The sequence below is a fragment of the Staurois parvus genome, unplaced genomic scaffold (assembly GCF_062004578.1).
Source record: "Staurois parvus isolate SC_StPar_1 unplaced genomic scaffold, SC_StPar_1.0 ptg001331l, whole genome shotgun sequence".
NCBI classification, from domain to species: Eukaryota; Metazoa; Chordata; class Amphibia; order Anura; family Ranidae; genus Staurois; species Staurois parvus.
In genome coordinates this window covers 1-13,405 of record NW_028319127.1, presented here as the reverse complement: position 1 = coordinate 13,405, position 13,405 = coordinate 1, and the positions used below count along the sequence as shown (strand labels likewise).

Sequence of the window (13,405 nt, the reverse complement as noted above, 5' to 3'; positions counted from 1 at the left end):
GTTGCTTGTTGGGTTGGTGGATACTTTCAGGCCTTATCTGGCCCAGGGGGGTGCTTGTCGGGTTAGTGGCTACTTTCAGGCCTTATCTGGTTGGGGGGGGGGGTGCTTGTCGAATTGGTGGATACTTTCAGGCCTTATCTGGCCCAGAGGGGTGCTTGTTGGGTTGATGGATACTTTCAGGCCTTATCTGGCCCAGGGGATGATTGTTGGGTTGGTGGATACTTTCAGGCCTTATGCTGGGCTGGCTCCTCCCCTGCTTCCCAGACTGTCCTCTCTCAGGGGATGGTGAGGCCGAGAGATCCTCCTTCCAAGATCCTGCCTGCAGGTAGAACCCTGCCTGGGCCCCCTCCCAGGTTCCGCACTCCAGCCTTCTCAAATCATCTACCACCCGACACCGACTGACCACTTCCTGCTCATCAGGCTCAATCATATCTCAGGGGTGTCTTGACCCCATGCCAAGCCTCCTGCTTGGGGATTGGTCAGGGTCCCTCAGCCATGCAGATCTGCCCCTCCTCACCCCCATCCACCGACTTCTAGAAGCTTCCCAAGTCTATAGATCAGGGAACTGATCTGCAGAGACCTGACGCAAAAATGACTTAGCTGACTCATACCCAGGCTGACTCATGCCCAGGCTGCTATTCAGCCTCTGACTGAAAAAACCTAACTAGCTCCCCCTGGCTTAATAGAAGGGCACTACATTGGCACCAATGGTTCAACAGAAAAGCCAAAAACTAGTGTTTTTGTTTTTTTGTATAAGCAGTGTCACTCAACATATGTTCCATGGATGGTGTCACAGAAAAACATGAAAAGCATTTCAGGAGGAAGAAAGGTACAACAAATATATTCACACAGTTATTTTTATTTATTGTCGGGAAAAATATCCATTGTGAAAAAGAAAGACTATAACTTGTAATATGGAACCGTTCACCAAAGCCGCAATATTGACACCCAGGGCACCATCTCCGTGTTCTTTGGCTCCCGCCATGTCATTCCGTGCCGAGCTTTTTCTTGCCTGAAAGACAGTCGCAGGTTTAGTCCAATCATTGAAATCCACTCGAGGGACACAGAATACTTCCTCAGCTGCTGTACATTTCTGTTTCCCTGTTCATTGAATCACTAGAGTTGGCAATATCCTCATTCTCTGAATGGCCCTGAAACTGACCCAGAGAAAATTCACTTCAGCATGTTCCCGGGTTCCAGCCCCGCCCCCTCTATGAGCTTCCTGTAGCCCCGCCCATACAATGTAGTCCACAGAATCAGTAGAGAGCATTATTTTATTTATATCTTTGTTTTACTCTACAATACATAGTGTAGCCCCTCCCATTAAATAGTGGGAGCCCAGAGTTGGCTGTAAGTTATTCCCACACGGGAGAAAAATATATTTGATATACTACAATTTTGGGCATATTCAATATATTTTAAAAAAAAAATTATATATATACACACACACACACACACACACATATATACACACACATATATATATATATATATACACACACACATATATATATACACATACACACATATATATACATATATACTGCGTGTTGAAATGCGTTTTTTATATATTACAAAATACATCAAAAAATATTTTTAAAAATACAGATTACAGTCAGATTTTTGTTAACATATAAAACAGTCATTTTAACATGTATTTTTACATATATTTGTAAATGCATTCCAAAAATGTAGATTAAATGTATTTTTAAAGACATACAGTATTTTTAAAAATATTTTTCATATACTTTGTAATGAAAGTGCATTTCAACATACAGTATATTATATATATATATTATCCTCCACTCTTCCAAACACTCCATCCCCCACAGCTATTTCCTCCTGTACACTATCCCCTCCCTCCTCCTGTACACTATCCCCTCCCTCCTCCCGTACCACTATCCCTCCCTCCTCCCGTACACTATCCCCTCCTCCTCCCGTACACTATCCCCTCCCTCCTCCCGTACACTATCCCCTCCACCTCCTGTACCACTATCCCCTCCCTCCTCCTGTACACTATCCCCTCCCTCCTCCTGTACCACTATCCCCTCCCTCCTCCCGAACCACTATCCCCTCCCTCCTCCCGAACCACTATCCCCTCCCTCCTCCTGTACACTATCCCCTCCCTCCTCCTATTCCACTATCCCCTCCTCCTCCCGTACACTATCCCCTCCCTCCTCCCGTACACTATCCCCTCCCACCTCCTGTACCACTATCCCCTCCCTCCTCCTGTACCACTATCCCCTCCCTCCTCCTGTACCACTATCCCCTCCCTCCTCCCGTACACTATCCCCTCCCTCCTCCCGTACACTATCCCCTCCCACCTCCTGTACCACTATCCCTCCCTCCTCCTGTACACTATCCCCTCCCTCCTCCTGTACCACTATCCCCTCCCTCCTCCCGAACCACTATCCCCTCCCTCCTCCCGAACCACTATCCCCTCCCTCCTCCTGTACACTATCCCCTCCTCCTCCTATTCCACTATCCCCTCCCTCCTCCCGTACACTATCCCCTCCCTCCTCCCGTACACTATCCCCTCCCACCTCCTGTACCACTATCCCCTCCCTCCTCCTGTACACTATCCCCTCCCTCCTCCTATTCCACTATCCCCTCCCTCCTCCCGTACCACTATCCCCTCCCTCCTCCCGTACCACTATCCCCTCCCTCCTCCTATTCCACTATCCCCTCCCTCCTCCCGTACACTATCCCCTCCCTCCTCCTGTACCACTATCCCCTCCCTCCTCCTGTACACTATCCCCTCCCTCCTCCTATTCCACTATCCCCTCCCTCCTCCTATTCCACTATCCCTCCCTCCTCCTGTACACTATCCCTTCCCTCCTCCTGTACACTATCCCCTCCCTCCTCCCTGTACCACTATCCCTTCCTCCTCCTGTACACTATCCCTCCCTCCTCCTGTACACTATCCCCTCCCTCCTCCTGTACACTATCCCCTCCCTCCTCCCGTACCACTATCCCCTCCCACCTCCTGTACACTATCCCCTCCCTCCTCCCGTACCACTATCCCCTCCCTCCTAGATTGTAAGCTCCAAGGAGCAGGGCCCTCGAACCCCTCATGTATTGTATTGTACTGTTATTTTACTGTCACATGTACTGTCTCCCATTGTAATGTACAGCGCTGAGCAAACTGTTGGCACTTTATAAATACTGTATAATAATAATATATATATATTTGAATATGGCCAAAATTGTAGTATTTCAAATATATGTCAATATATATATATATATACACACACACTGCATGTTGAAATGCGTTTTTTATATATTACAAAATATATGAAAAATATTTTTAAAATATATATTCTTTAAATAATATTCTTCAGATTTTTTTTTAACATATAAAAAGGTCATTTTAAAATATATTTTACATATATTTGAAAAATGCATTCCAACAATGTAGATTAAATGTATTTTTAAAAATATTTTTCAGATGTTTTGTAATAAAAACACATTTCAACATAAAATATATATATATTTATTTATTGAAATATATAGAATACGGCCAAAATTGTAGTATTACAAATACATGTCAATATATTTGGGAAGGATATTTTTTATGTTCGGGCTCTGCCCTATGTGTTTCGTCATATGTGACGCCATCAGGGGCCCATATTTACCATATCCAGCCAGCGGGTGGAGCTGTGAATAACCTGCTTTGCTGCTGAAAGGAAACATGGGAGCTCAGATTACACAAACAGCTTAAAGAGTCGGAGTTGAGATCCATTCCTCCCCTAACTTGCCCCGTTCTCGCTGCTCTTATTCAGTGATGTGCTAACAAAGAGCATGCTGATAGGGGGAGAGAGCAGAGTAACAAAGAGACACACTTGTTAGTATGCTGCTTCCCCTTCATTGCCCAATCAAAGTTTGCGGGGAGGGGTCCTGTAAGTGTTACTGACACCGCACAAGAGAAAAAAAACAAACAGATTTGCACTTACAAATTCCAGCAAATAAAACGCATATACAATTCCAAATGCCAATATCCAAGATGGCTGCATGGTGCGTCATATGTTCCGGCTCCGCCCCCCGTGTTTCGTCATATGTGACGTCATCAGGGGCTCATATTTACTATTTCCAGCCAGCAGGTGGAGCTGTGAATTGCCCAATCACAGTTTGTGAGGAGGGGGCCTGTAAGTGTTACTGACACCGCACAAGAGATATAAATGGTCCCCTGACCTGCCAGATGGGACTGTGATGTGTGGCGGAGCTGTGTAAATCTCAGGAGTGGGTGGACACAAGTACAAATCCTATGGTAGGTAGGAGAGCTTTCACATTGCCTCTCTATTGACCAGGGGCGGACTGACCATTCGAGCACTTGGGCACTGCCTGAGGGCCCGGGGTCAGTAGGGGGCCCCATGAAATGCCCCTGGTACCTTTTATAGGCTTTTTTTGGGTGTGCTTTGAGTGTGGGCAAGAAAACAGGGGCCCCATGATCTCCTATTACCCGGGGGCCCCATGAGTTGTCAGTCCCCCTCCTCCTTTCTGGAGGAGGCGGAGCTCGGTGTAAATGGTCTTTGCTACATTCATTACTAAAGAGGACGTTTCCGCAGACCAGGAAATCCTCAGTGACAACAGGAAAGCTCCTTTTATAACCCATAAAATATTCGAGGCGGAAGGGATTTGTTCCATCAGAGAAGGAAACAAAGAATTGATTGTATTCGTTCTAATAAAGAAGGTTGTCTGCACAGACGTGGCAAGCGATCTAGGTTGTTTCCAGAAAAATTGCTCAATCCTTCCTGCATACCTGGATACAAATATAGCAGGGATGGTGGGAACCCCCATAATGGGCACAGCGGGCGTACAGACCCAGGAACTCAGCACAAGGATGGTGGGAACCCCCCATAATGGGCACAGCAGGGGTACAGACCCGGGAACTCGGCACAGGGATGGTGGGAACCCCCCATAATGGGCACAGCGGGTGTACAGACCCGGGAACTCGGCACGGGGATGGTGGGAACCCCCCATAATGGGCACAGCGGGCGTACAGACCCGGGAACTCGGCACGAGGATGGTGGGAACCCCCCATAATGGGCACAGCGGGCGTACAGACCCGGGAACTCAGCACGGGGATGGCGGGAACCCCCCATAATGGGCACAGCGGGGGTACAGACCCGGGAACTCAGCACGGGGATGGCGGGAGCCCCCCATAATGGGCTCAGAGGGTGTACAGACCCGGGGACTCAGCACAGGGATGATGGGAACTCCTCATAATGGGCACAGCGGGTGTACAGACCCGGGAACTCAGCACAGGGATGGTGGGAACCCCTCATAATGGGCACAGCGGGTGTACAGACCCGGGAACTCAGCACAGGGATGGTGGGAACCCCTCATAATGGGCGCAGCGGGTGTACAAACCGGGAACTCAGCACAGGGATGGTGGGAACCCCTCATAATGGGCACAGCAGGTGTACAGACCCGGGAACATAGCACAGGGATGGTGGGAACCCCTCATAATGGGCACAGCGGGTGTACAGACCCAGGAACTCAGGGATCTTGGAGTCCCCAAGAGATAGAAGAGTGTGTCAGGTAGAGTTGCCAATGAAGGTTCTCCTACCTCCAGGTCATGGTATGACCAGCAATGGTCACCTTCATCTGGACGTATCCTGTGATGGGGAAGACGGAAGAAGCTGGTTGGCTGAGCAGAGAAACGTCGTCCCCCTTACAGAACATTCCCAGCCGAATGTGACAACTACTTCTAGATATCAGAGTCCGGACTGGAAGGGGGTGGAAGTGTCCGGACTGGAAGGGGGGGAAAGTGTCCGGACTGGAAGGGGGGGAAAGTGTCCGGACTGGAAGGGGGGAAAGTGTCCGGACTGGAAGGGGGGGGAAAGTGTCCAGACTGGAAGGGGGGTGGAAGTGTCCGGACTGGAAGGGGGGGAAAGTGTCCGGACTGGGGAGGGGGTGAAAGCGTCCGGACTGGAAGGGGGGAAAGCGTCCGGACTGGAAGGGGGGGAAAGCGTCCGGACTGGAAGGGGGGGTGAAAGTGTCCGGACTGGAAGGGGGTGAAAGTGTCCGGACTGGAAGGGGGGAAAGTGTCCGGACTGGAAGGGGGGGAAAGTGTCCGGACTGGAAGGGGGGGAAAGTGTCCGGACTGGAAGGGGGTGAAAGTGTCCGGACTGGAAGGGGGGGAAAGTGTCCGGACTGGAAGGGGGGGAAGCGTCCGGACTGGAAGGGGGGGGGGGAAGCGTCCGGACTGGAAGGGGGGAAAGTGTCCGGACTGGAAGGGGGGGAAAGTGTCCGGACTGGAAGGGGGGAAAGTGTCCGGACTGGGAGTGGTTAATCCTCGGATCAGCAGACACCAAGCCGGTTGGTGGTTATATGTTGAGCCGGTGTCAGTGTCTCATAAAGTAGTGACACCAAAGATGGCCAATCAAGAAGCATTTTCGAATAGTAGGCCGATTTAAAAAAAAAAAAAAAAAAAAAGTAGGTCAACCACGGCTACCATCCCCCCCCCCCCCACACACACACACGCCTTCCCCATATTTCTTAGTACATTTTCTTTACACGCTTTCAAGTCAAATTTCCAGGAAACAATTCGGTTTACCGACATACACTACATTGCCACCAGTATTGGGCCCGGCGAGTGGAAAATTCCTTAAAATGCAAACTACAGACTGAAAAAGAGAACAATGAGTCCATTGCAAGACTGGCCATACACATGTAGATTTTCTGACGAGAATATTCATTTCAAGAATATTCGTTTGATTTTCTGATCATTATTGGGGTCAAATCGATTTTTGTTTTCGATCACAGTCACGGGAAAATTTGAAGGGGCAGGAAGAAAAACTTTTCTCAATCCAACAAATTTTGGTGATCGTTCAGAAATGACATTCGTTTTAAAATCGCATGCTAAAAGCAAAAGACGATTTTCAAACGACATTCGTCCTTTCATCGAATGCTCAAAGAATTTTCACTTTTCATACGAATATTCTCGTCCAAAAATCTACTTGTGTGTGGCCGGCTTTAGTATCAATAAAGAGACAACCACATAAATGTAAACTCTAAAGCCGGCCATATATGTATAGATTTTCGGCCGAGAATATTCGTTTCAGGAATATTCATTTGATTTTCTGATCGTTAGCGCGGTCAAATCGATTTTTGTTTTCGACCGCAGTGACGGAAAAATTCGAAGAGGCACAAAAGAAACCTTTTCTCGATCAAACAAATTTTTGGCCGGTGTATGTGGTGATCGTTCAGAAATGACATTCGTTTTAAACTCGAATGTTAAAAGCAGAAGACAATTTTCGAACGACATTTTCAATGTTCAAAGAATTTTCATATGACTTTTCTTCCGAATATTCTCGTCCAAAAATCTACACATGTATGGCCAGCTTAAAGCCCCATTCACACGATGAGAATATTGGACGAACGATCGTTTTTTTTTGCCTGCTCGTCTCACATCAAAAGTGAAAAGGTTACTAAAGGGCAGGAAGAAAAACTTTCCTCGATCAATCAACTTTCAGCCGGTGTATGTGGTGATTGTTCAGAAATGACATTCGTTTTAAACTCAAACGTTAAAAGCCAATTTTTGAACGATATTCGTCCATTCATTGATTGTTCGAAGAATTTTTGTATGACTTTTCATACGAATATACTCGTCCAAAAATCTACGGCCAGCTTAAAGCCCCATACACACGATGAGAACATCGGACGAACGATCGGCCGTTTTTTTGTTGCCTGCTCGTCTCACATCAAAAGTTACTAAAGGGCAAGAAAGAAAACTTTTCTCGATCAAACGAATTTTCGGCCGGCGTATGTGGTGATCGTTCAGAAATGACATTCGTTTTAAACTCAAATGTTAAAAGCAAAAGACAATTTTTGAACGAGATTCATCTAATGTTCGAAGAATTTTTGTACGAATTTTCATACGAATATACTCGCCCAAAAATCTACGGTCAGCTTATAGCCCCATACACACGATGAGAGTATCGGATGAACAATCGTCTGTTTTTTGCTCGACTCACATCAAAAGTGAAAAGGTTACCAAAGATATGAAAATTCTCGAAAGAAAGATGTTAAAAGCAAAAGACAATTTTGAACGACATTCGTCCTTTCACCGAATGTTCAAAGAATTTTCGTACGACTTTTCATACGAATATACTCGTCCGAAAATCTACATATGTATGGCCAGCGCTATATGACCCCCCCACCCCACCCCACCCGCCCCGGTTACCTTTAAAGACAAATTCAAGGCAATCAGCGCCAGCGGCCAACAAAATAGGATGTTTAAGATGGAAAACCAAAGGTAATCTCTGGGCTTGGGTCGGGTGCCGTCGCCTGCCGCCTGTGACATCATCACCCCATCGGTGCGAGTTGGCTGCTGCACGAGGATCTGCTGGGAGCCATGGTCCACGGTCTCTGGGAAGCACGCCTGGTAGTCGGTCGCCCGTTGGGGTAGAGGGTAGTAAGGAGGAGGTGGGTTTCCTCCATCCAGCGTGTTGTCCATTTTATCTCCTATAATGTCAGTTTTGTTTTTCGCCAGCAGCTCCGGAGCCAGAACAAACGAATCACTAATCAGTAAGAAAGACAATTACATTTCCCGTTTCCTACAAAAGCGCCTATCAGAGCTACTGGCATGCTCCACTGTCTAGCCAACCCAACCCTTTCACCCCCACCGAGAGGAAATTGGAACATCTGCTCAGGAAAGAATAAATATTAAAAACAAAACAAAATGTGTCCAAATATGACAAATGATTTCAACGTTTTGTGTTGTAACTCTGCCCAAATGTATCGAAATCGTATTGCTAGACATCAATTTATCATCAATACATCATCAATACATCATAAATATATCATCAATATATCATCAATACATCATAAATATATCATCAATAAATCTAAAAATTTATTATCAATACATCATCAATACATCATCAATACATCTAAAAATGTATTATCAATACATCATAAATATATCATCAATACATCATAAATATATCATCAATACATCATCAATAAATCTAAAAATTTATCATCAATACATCATCAATACATCTAAAAATTTATCATCAATACATCATCAATACATCTAAAAATTTATCATCAATACATCAGCAATACATCATCAAAACGTCATCAAAACATCATCAATGTATCATAGATACATCATCAATACATCTTCAATATATCAGCAATACATCTTCAATGTATCATCAATAGGTCATCAAAACATCATCAATATATCATCAATACATTATCAATACATCATCAATGCATCAGCAATATATTAGCAATACATCATCAATATATCATAAATACATCAATATATCATCAATAAATCATCAATATATCATCAATACATCATCAATAAATCATCAATATATCATCAATGTATCATCAATACATCATCAATACATCATCAATATATCATCAATATATCATCAATACATCATCAATATATCATCAATAAATCATCAATACATCATCAATATATCTTCAATGCATCATCAATACATCATCAATACATTATCATTATATCATCAATGCATCATCAATCCATCATCAATATATCATCAATGTATCATCAATCCATCATCAATACATCATCAATATATCATCAATACATCATCAATATATCATTAATACATCATCAATATATCATCACTAAATCATCAATACATCAATACATCATCAATACATTATCATTATATCATCAATACATCATCAATCCATCATCAATATATCATCAATATACCACGTCCATGCATACAAGCACGTGGGGGCCACACAGACCACTGAGGACCATTCTGAGTTGCTGCAATGACATTTCACCAACATGGACTCGCCTGCTGCATCATTTCTTCACTTTGATTTTCGGGGTGTCTGTGAATTCAGTCCTCTGTAGGTCGATAATTTCCATCAAACCATGGGGCGTCCTTACCAGAGGCGGACTCACCATTTGGAAACTCAGGCACTGCCCGAGGGCCCGGGGTCAGTAGGGGGCCCCATGAGATGCCCCTGGTACCTTTTTCATAGGCTTTTTTGAGTTTGGGCAAGGACACAGGGGCCCCATGATCCCTTATTGCCCAGGGGCCCCATGTGTTGTCAGTCCACCCCTGGTCCTTACGTTCCTCACTCATCACCCCGTCCATGTCAGTATAGAGATCCAGCAGGAGAGTCGTCCCCATTGAGATCTGATGGGTTTTCAAAGTCTTCCTTTTTTTTGAGCTGTGTATATCTACAAAGGTTTTGTAGATATATTATTTTGATACCTTTGTTTCCATTTAGAATCATTGCTGCAGAAATCCAGGCAGATGGAATGGGTTACAATGTAGAACGTTTGACGTAATTGGACTTATATTGTAACAAAATCATTGCTGTGCAAATTCAGCTTTTATATTATTATTTTCATCTTTTACATGATTATTGTATGTTATTATTATTATTATTATTATTATTATACAGGATTTATATATTATTATTATACAGGATTTATATATTATTATTATTATACAGGATTTATATATTATTATACAGGATTTATATATTATTATTATACAGGATTTATATTATTATTATTATACAGGATTTATATATTATTATACAGGATTTATATATTATTATTATACAGGATTTATATTATTATTATTATACAGGATTTATATATTATTATTATTATACAGGATTTATATATTATTATACAGGATTTATATATTATTATTATACAGGATTTATATATTATTATACAGGATTTATATATTATTATTATACAGGATTTATATTATTATTATTATACAGGATTTATATATTATTATACAGGATTTATATATTATTATTATTATTATACAGGATGTAGATATTATTATTCAGGATTTATATTATTATTATTATACAGGATTTATATATTATTATTATTATTATTATTATTATTATACAGGATTTATATATTATTATTATTATACAGGATTTATATATTATTATTATATGGGATTTATATGTTATTATTATTATTATACGGGATTTATATATTATTATTTTTATACAGGATTTATAAATTATTATTATTTTACGGGATTTATATGTTATTATTATTATTATACGGGATTTATATATTATTATTATTATACAGGATTTATAAATTATTATTATTATACAGGATTTATATATTATTATTATTATTCAGGATTTATATATATTATTATTATTATACAGGATTTATATATTATTATTATTATGCAGGATTTATATATTATTATTATTATTCAGGATTTATATATTATATTATTATTATTATACAGGATTTATATATTATTATTATTATTATTATTATTATTCAGGATTTATATAGAGCCAACAGTTTGCTCAGCGCTTAATATGTGATTATGTTTGTTTGTTTGCCTAGGAAATGTTTTCTTTTTTTTTTTTGCACAGCAATGGTTTTGTTGCAAAGTGGAAACAAAGGTATCAACATAATATATCTACAAGACTTTTCTAGACATGTTATTTTGTTACCTTTGTTTCCATTCAGAATCACGGTTGCACAGATCCAGGCAGATGCAATGGGTTACAATACAGAACGTTTGACATAATTGGACTTATTTTATTTGTATACAACAACCCCCAGCACTGACAAAAACACAAAAAACACTATAAATTGAATTTATGAGTAAGAAAACCGCAGCTGTGTTTGTTTGAGGCCAAGTTTGTTCTATTTACATATTATAGAGGAGAGATCATCACTGCTTAACCCCTTCCAGTCCGGACACTTTCCCCCCCTTCCAGTCCGGACACTTTCCCCCCCTTCCAGTCCGGACACTTTCCCCCCCCTTCCAGTCCGGACACTTTCCCTCCCTTCCAGTCCGGACACTTTCACCCCCTTCCAGTCCGGACACTTTCCCCCCCTTCCAGTCTGGACACTTTCACCCCCTTCCAGTCCGGACACTTTCCCCCCCTTTCAGTCCGGACACTTTCACTCCCCTTCCAGTCCGGACGCTTTCCCCCCCTTCCAGTCCGGACGCTTTCCCCCCCTTCCAGTCTGGACACTTTCCCCCCCTTCCAGTCCGGACACTTTCCCCCCCTTCCAGTCCGGACACTTTCCCCCCCCTTCCAGTCCGGACACTTTCCCTCCCTTCCAGTCCGGACACTTTCACCCCCTTCCAGTCCGGACACTTTCCCCCCCTTCCAGTCCGGACACTTTCACCCCCTTCCAGTCCGGACACTTTCCCCCCCTTTCAGTCCGGACACTTTCACCCCCCTTCCAGTCCGGACGCTTTCCCCCCCTTCCAGTCTGGACACTTTCACCCCCTTCCAGTCCGGACACTTTCCCCCCCTTTCAGTCCGGACACTTTCACCCCCCTTCCAGTCCGGACGCTTTCCCCCCCTTCCAGTCTGGACGCTTTCACCCCCCTCCAGTCCGGACGCTTTCCCCCCCTTCCAGTCCGGACGCTTTCCCCCCCTTCCAGTCCGGACACTTTCACCCCCTTCCAGTCCGGACACTTTCACCCCCTTCCAGTCCGGACACTTTCACCCCCTTCCAGTCCGGACACTTTCCCCCCCTTCCAGTCCGGACACTTTCCCCCCCTTCCAGTCCGGACACTTTCCCCCCCTTCCAGTCCGGACACTTTCCCCCCCTTCCAGTCCGGACACTTTCCCCCCCTTCCAGTCCGGACACTTTCCCCCCCTTCCAGTCCGGACACTCTCCCCCCCTTCCAGTCCGGACGCTTTCACCCCCCTTGCAGTCCGGACGCTTTCACCCCCTTCCAGTCCGCACGCTTTCACCCCCCTTGCAGTCCGGACACTTTACCCCCCCTTCCAGTCCGGACGCTTTCCCCCCTTCCAGTCCGGACACTTTCACCCCCTTCCAGTCCGGACACTTTCACCCCCTTCCAGTCCGGACACTTTCACCCCCTTCCAGTCCGGACACTTTCCCCCCCCCCCCTTCCAGTCCGGACACTTTCCCCCCCTTCCAGTCCGGACACTTTCACCCCCTTCCAGTCCGGACACTTTCACCGTCTTCCAGTCCGGGCACTTTCCCCCCCTTCCAGTCCGGACACTTTCCCCCCCTTCCAGTCCGGACACTTTCCTCCCCCTTCCAGTCCGGACACTTTCCCCCCCTTCCAGTCCGGACACTTTCCCCCCCTTCCAGTCCGGACACTTTCCTCCCCCTTCCAGTCCGGACACTTTCACCCCCTTCCAGTCCGGACACTTTCCCCCCCTTCCAGTCCGGACACTTTCCTCCCCCTTCCAGTCCGGACACTTTCATCCCCTTCCAGTCTGGACACTTTCACCCCCTTCCAGTCCGGACACTTTCACCCCCTTCCAGTCCGGACACTTTCATCCCCTTCCAGTCTGGACACTTTCACCCCCTTCCAGTCCGGACACTTTCATCCCCTTCCAGTCTGGACACTTTCACCCCCTTCCAGTCCGGACACTTTCATCCCCTTCCAGTCTG

The 13,405-nt window shown here is 44.6% G+C and overlaps 1 long non-coding RNA gene across 1 annotated transcript; it reads right to left on the bottom strand.

The window, feature by feature from the left end:
- Positions 1-839: 839 nt before the first annotated feature.
- Positions 840-8,574, bottom strand: LOC149436841 (uncharacterized). Its single transcript, XR_016308257.1, has 2 exons — positions 8,189-8,574; positions 840-1,012 (listed from the first exon to the last, which is right to left on the bottom strand). It is a non-coding gene; the product is annotated as an uncharacterized LOC149436841 (long non-coding RNA).
- Positions 8,575-13,405: the final 4,831 nt, after the last annotated feature.